Source organism: Macaca mulatta, chromosome 15 (genome assembly GCF_049350105.2).
Source record: "Macaca mulatta isolate MMU2019108-1 chromosome 15, T2T-MMU8v2.0, whole genome shotgun sequence".
NCBI classification, from domain to species: Eukaryota; Metazoa; Chordata; class Mammalia; order Primates; family Cercopithecidae; genus Macaca; species Macaca mulatta.
In genome coordinates this window covers 95,884,571-95,891,230 of record NC_133420.1, presented here as the reverse complement: position 1 = coordinate 95,891,230, position 6,660 = coordinate 95,884,571, and the positions used below count along the sequence as shown (strand labels likewise).

Genomic DNA, 6,660 nt, shown 5'->3' with positions numbered 1-6,660 from the left:
GACAGAAGTTTTCAACTGGTTAGGGTAAATATGCCTTTTTCGAGAGACACAGCATGTGACATGAAGTGCTTTCCCTAAGCCTTCCTGGCAGTTAGAAATGACGCAGTAGTATCATAAGTTTGCTTCACATTTGCACTGGAGCCAATGTTGGATTTGCAGGAGGTTCTAAATGTATAGTAGTACTTAAGAACCCATATAAAGGCTGGGCACGGTGGCTCACGCCTGTAATCCCAGCACTTTGGGAGGCCGAGGTGGGTGGATCATGAGGTCAACAGTTCACCATCCTGGCCAAGATGATGAAACTCCATCCCTACTAAAAATACAAAAATTAACTGGGCACAGTGGCGGGCGCCTATAATCCCAGCTACTCGGGAGGCTGAGGCAGGAGAATCGCTTGAATCCAGACAGCAGAGGTTGCAGTGAGCTGAGATTGCACTACTGCATTCCAGCCTGGGTGGCAGAGTGAGACTGTCTCAAAAAATGAAAACAAAAAAGAACCCATATAAGTAGTGGGCTCAAGGACCAGCTCACTGGTACCTATAGCTGTCATCCCTCCTTATCCAAGAAGTTTCCAGCGGGACAAAGGGGATGAAGTTTCCATGCAGAAACTTCAGAGAGGGTCACCCATTAGGGATAAGGGAATGCAAAGGTAGCACCTCTAAAAGTCTCTGACACCAGGAGGCTGTGGTAGTATGAGCCCAGCAGTTATCTGATGACCATGAAATGTGCTCATGATGCAGCCAGTTGCTGAACACCGTCATTGACAGGAACCAGAGTGGGTGAAGACAAAAGCAGTCAGAGCCAATGAAGAGCGGATCCCAGACTTTAAGAGGAGATGACAGCCCAGGCGTAGGCACTCACGCCTGTAATCCCAGCACTTTGGGAGGCCAAGGCGGGTGGATCACCTGAGGTCAGGAGTTCGAGACCGGCCAGGCCAACAAAACCTTGTCTCTATTAAAAATACAAAAATTAGCTGGGCGTGGTGGCGCACAACTATAGTCCCAGCTACTCGGGAGGCTGAGGCAGGAAAATCGCTTGAACCTAGGATGCGGAAGTTGCAGTGAGCTGAGATTGTGCCACTGCACTTCAACCTGGGCAACAGAGCAAGACTGTCTAAAAAAAAAGGAGATGCCAGTCTGGGACCTTGTTGTCAAATCAGACAAATGTCCTCACAGAAATCAATCAGATATCTTGAAAGACAAGGCAGGCAAAATATCCACGTGGGCTCCCGAAGCCCTGTCTCACCCTCACAAGGACACAATTGCTTCCCTTTTCAATGTAGACTTTATCTCTGGAAATAGGAAGAGAGGAGGGAAACAGACCTGTTGACGGGAATTTGAAATTTACCTTAAATGGATACACACCTGAAATGGTCCAAGATACTTTTAAATGGCATGCTTAGGTATCTCCCTTCTAGCTCTTCGTATCTGCCTGTAGTTGGTAATGGGGGTCCATACCCAAAAGGAAGTTTAGATCATTGAGGAAGGAAGAGGAATGCGGGGAGAGAGGAAAAGGATGAGGATTTTCTTTTTTTTTTTTTTTTGCCAGTCGAAGAGAGTTTGTTATATTTTTGCTCCACATGGTTATATTATATAATATATTTTATATAAAAATGTCCTTTGGAATAGTAAGATAGGAAGCATTGCTTCAAAGACAGAAGCCAGGGACTTCTTACCTGGAAAGCAATGTAATCCTTCAGTTAAGGGTTGGGAACAGTCAGTGTGTGTTTCAATCGCAGCATCCTCACTTATTTTAAACAAAGTAATTAACCTGACTGACCTTTTGATTACTTAGCTATGAAATAAAGATACTACTAATATCTACTTAATGGACTCCTTTGATATTTAATAAGAGATGCATGTAAATCTTCCAGCACAGCACTTAATAACAAGAATTATTAAGCTCTAAACTTTATGCCAAGTAACTTTGTATAAGTCACATGGGCTATTTGACTCTAAATTTTCACATATGTAATAAGAATTACTGCCTCTTTTACAGGGTAGTTGCGAGGCTTGAATGAGATAACTAAATAATGGGTGAGTGCACAGTATATACTGAGAACATATTAGCTTTCCCCTCTCATCTCTTAATAACATCTAGAATAGTGCAATACTTATAATACCACTTACAACTCTTAAGGATCTATTGAGAAACTACTTACTTCTATTTCTGTAGTTGCTGGTCTCTTTATTGAATTCTATACCTTAGGAGACTCAATTAATGATGCAAGGGTTGAGTCTTATCAGCTTTAAGAAGGAAGTACATGTGTATTTTGTATGCCCTTATTTCTTTCAGCATATTTTTTCATCCTTCCTCACTCACATCTCTCTTCACTTTCCAGAGTTCCCATTTCGGCCCCATCCAGGCCTACATGCCCTGTACATGCTGGGTCACTATAACTCTTCTACAGTCAAATCTTTTGCTTTGAGGGCGTTCTCCTCTGCTGACCAATGGATGGTTAGTAACCTGAAAAATGGATCCCTCTTGGGTTCTTAAAGACCGATAATGGGTTAATTCACATGTCATTATTTCTTTACAGGTGTTACAATTTAACAGGATACTCTGGTAGTTTCTGTGTTTTAACCCATAGGAATAATTTCTTTTATAGTCCTATTACCATTCTTGAGTACTAATAATGAAATATTTTTAGATTAGACACTGACTTGGGGCCCTGCATATGACACTCAGAGCTTCCTACTTTGCTAACACATAGTAAACCCTGATCAGGACAGTATAAACACTGGTATCCTAGAGACTTGGAAATGTTAACTTATCTCCATTACGTTGTGCCCAGGGAGTGGCATGGGCGCTGAAATCATAAGGCCAAATAAAAAAAGTTTATTAAGTGAACATAATTTTTCCACCACAGATAAAATTCTGCCTCAAATCCTTACTGGAGCTCTACATTTAATATTGGAAACCTAAGAATATTATAAAATTCCTCTTTAAAGTAGACATTTCACAAAGGAAGTAAGGACAATATTATGTGTTCACTGGCAATATACTCTTATTTATTCCTATTTAAGTCAACATTGCCCAGTGGTTGCACCCTGAATTTGGGATATTAAAATACAATCTCTACTTGGGAGGCTGAGGCACGAAAATCACTTGAACCCAGGAGGCAGAGGTTGCAGTGAGCTGAGATCGTGCCACTGCACTCCTACCTGGGCAACAAAGTGAGATCCTGCCTCAGATAAATAAATTAAGTTAACTTAAATCTCAAATCTGTGTGTTATTACAGGGTTTTAATGTTTATAATCTTTGTTCTTTCCATGAAATATAAGTATTATTACCGTTTCTTCTCACCTATTCTTTACAAAACTACTCTGGCTTCTTTACACAGAAAAAAAGAAAACAGCTCCTGTTGCCTTTTGCCTCTCATCCAGAAAGGCATCCATCTGCCTTTCTAATATCTCCGCATCCTGTCAGGCCACAAATGGTGAGCCCTGCTATCTCTGATGAGTTGCTGACACTGAGTTTCTGTTTAAAGAAAACTGTAAGAAGGTTATATCCTAGAGCTGATCTAGGATATCACCTCCTGGCTTAAAATATTTGAAAACTCCCTTCTTAGTTGTGAATCCATTTACCTACCAGTATTTGTCATTCCCATGTATTCATAAGGCAACATGCTAGAAACCACAATGGATGCAAAAAGTCATTAATTTCCTGAATGACTCTTGACAATCTATTGGAAAGGCGAGGTATACACAATGTTACTGGGATTTTTCTCTATATCAGGCTGGCAAACTACAGGCCATGAGTTGTCCCATGGCCTGTTTTTATATGGCTCAAGAGCTAAAAATGGTTTTTATATTTTTAAAGGGTTATAAAAGACAAAATAAAACAAAGAATATGTGACATAGACTATAAGTGAAACGCAGAGCCTGGTATATTTACCATCTGGCCCTTTACAGGAAAAGGTTGCCTATCTCTGCTCTACACAGTTCTGGATGTAACTAACAGGCTGTAGTTCATCCCCAAAAGCAAATACTGGAGAACATTCTCATGGGCCCCATATAAACATGCGCAGCCCAACCTTCTCCTTGATATATTTCTAGTGGTCCCATATGCTTCTCTGTATCTTGAGAGAGAATTTGCCTAGGTGATGTCTCCCACTGCTGATTTGTGCAGAGGGACAATTGCAGCAGAATGGTCCTAGCACCCTTAACCAGTAGTAGTGTCTAAAGCATAGAAGCTGGATGAAGTTACGGTCATCAGTGTTTGAGAAAGGGGAAATCCCCAGCATGATGCCTCTCCTCTACATCCTGCTAAGCAGGAGCCCAAAGGATTGGAGCTCTTAGTCATCAGCTCTCATTTGCCATATCAGCCATCTTCCAGGTGCTAGGTTTCAGCACCTGTTCCACCACAGAATTTCTGCTGTCTTGCCCAGGAGTGAGATTCTCACTGCAAATGTGGGAAGGCTTCTATTTATACCCACAGTCCTATATTCACATCCTTTCATCTAAATCTAGTTGACTATAGAATATTGGCTTGCAGTGGGCTCTAAATTCAAAACCATTACTTAATTCTTAAAAATCAGAAGATGTCATGTAATGCATGAAAGATCTGCATGAAGATCTGCCAGAGCCGTAATCTGGTACAGCTGAGTAATAACTCCATGGGCTCTACAAGTGGCTATTGTATCAGCCAATTCCTGTTACCTCCTAGACCCTGAGACTGAGTGTCCAGTGCCACAGATCATCTTAATGGGGCTTGTCTCACTTGTTTACAGTTACCTCCTTGCCCTCTATTAATATTTGAGTTTGAAATTCCTGTTTTAACTCCTTAAAATGCAAAAGATCCACTTTACACCCGTTAGGATGGTTACTGTCAAACAAACAAACAAACAAAAAACACAGAAGATGTGTTGGCAAGGATGGAGAAATTGCCACCCTTGTGCACTGCTAGTGGGAATGTAAAATGGTGCAACCTAGCCACTATGGAAACAGTTTGGCAGTTTCTCAAAAAGTTAAAAATAGAATTACCATATGATCCAGCAATTCCCCTTCTGGCTATATATCCAAAAGAATTAAAAGCAAGAACTTGAGCAGATACTTGTACACCCATGTTTATAACAACATTATTATTATTATTATTTTGTGTGTGTGTGTATGTGCAAATGGTGGCCTTTAAAACCAAGGAAGACCATGAAAAATGACAGAACAGGAGCAAATCCGCTAGTGTAGTGCCGAGCTAGCCCTTTGCAGGACCCTAAAACCTGATCTAGTAACAGAATAAATCAGTGTATTTACATTTATGTTTGCCCTGAAAACCCAGGTAAGGTCTGAAGCTTGAGGCCATCTCCCCTTCCTTTCCTCCTCCCTCTTCCTACCTCCTTACCTTCTTTCACTTCCTCAATCCATTCCTCTCCCTTCTCCCTTCCTCTCTCTTCCTTCTTTTCCTTTCTGCTTTTTCCTTTTCTCTTCTCCTTTTATTCCTCATTCTCTTTACCATCTACCTATGTGTCCCTCCAAGCCCCTCTGCTATTTCTCCCCTGCTCACTCCCTCTGCCCTGTCTCCCTCAGGTTCAGCTTCCAGGGTGGGGGGGCGAGAAAGGGTCCTCAGCCCAGGGAGCACTTGCTGGTGTTCTTCTTGTCGCAAGTTTTCAGGTCAGTACTGGGAGGCTTGTTGCCGTTTCCTGATCTCCGGTCTCCTGACTTGAGCAAGATGTCCTGGGCCAGGGAGCTAAAAGCCTCATCCACATTCATACTGGATTTAGCACTAGTTTCGAAAAATCGGATTCCTTGCTCTGGAGCCAACTTATCGGCCTGCTCCTTTTGCACCTTCCTCTTGGCCTCCACGTCACATTTGTTCCCTAGCAAGAGGTGTTCCACCCCAGCCAAGCCATTCTCCTTGATGCTTTTCATCCAGTTCTGAATATTCTCGAAAGATTTCTCATCCATGATGTCGTATACTAGGATAATACCCATGGCTCCACGGTAGTAGGCAGTACTTATTGTCTTGAATCACTCTTGGTCAGCCGTGTCCCAGACTTGTAGTTTGATCTTCTTCCCCTCTATATCCACAGTGCGGATCTTGAAATCAATTACAATGGTGGAGATGTAAGTGTTGTTGAAGTTGTCTTCTGCAAAGCGAATGATCAGACAAGTCTTGCCCACTCCCGAGTCCCCGATCAGCAGTAACTTGAAGAGGTGGTTGTAGGCTTCCGCCATGGCGGACACCGGGGGAGCCGGGAGAGGGGTGGGGAGCGCCCCGCACTGGTAGGCGGGACTGGACTATTGGCAAACAGAGCAGCACGGAGCCCAGGCCAGGAAGCTGTAACAGCATTATTTACAGCAGCTAAAATGTGAGAGCAGCCCAAGGGTCCATTGACAGATGAAAGGATAAACAAAATTTGGTACATATACATATTCTACCCAGCCGCAAAAAGGGAGGAAATTTGGACACACGCTACAATATGGATAAACCTTGAAGATACTATGCTAAGTGAAATAAGCCAGTCATGAAAGGATAAATATTGTGTGATTCCACCTGTATGAGATAACTAGAGTAGTCAAATTCATAGAAACAGAAGGTAGAATGGTGGTTGTCAGTAGCTAGAGGAAGGTGGGAATAGGGAATTATTGTTTAATAGGTGCAGACTTTCAATTTTGCAAGATGAAAGAAGTTCTGAAAATGAATGGTGGTGATGGTTGCACA

The 6,660-nt window shown here is 42.3% G+C and overlaps 1 pseudogene; it reads right to left on the bottom strand.

Annotated features, from left to right (window-relative positions):
• Positions 1-5,402: 5,402 nt before the first annotated feature.
• LOC695135 (ras-related protein Rab-13 pseudogene) lies at positions 5,403-6,276 on the bottom strand (annotated as a pseudogene).
• Between the last annotated feature and the right edge of the window lie 384 nt (positions 6,277-6,660).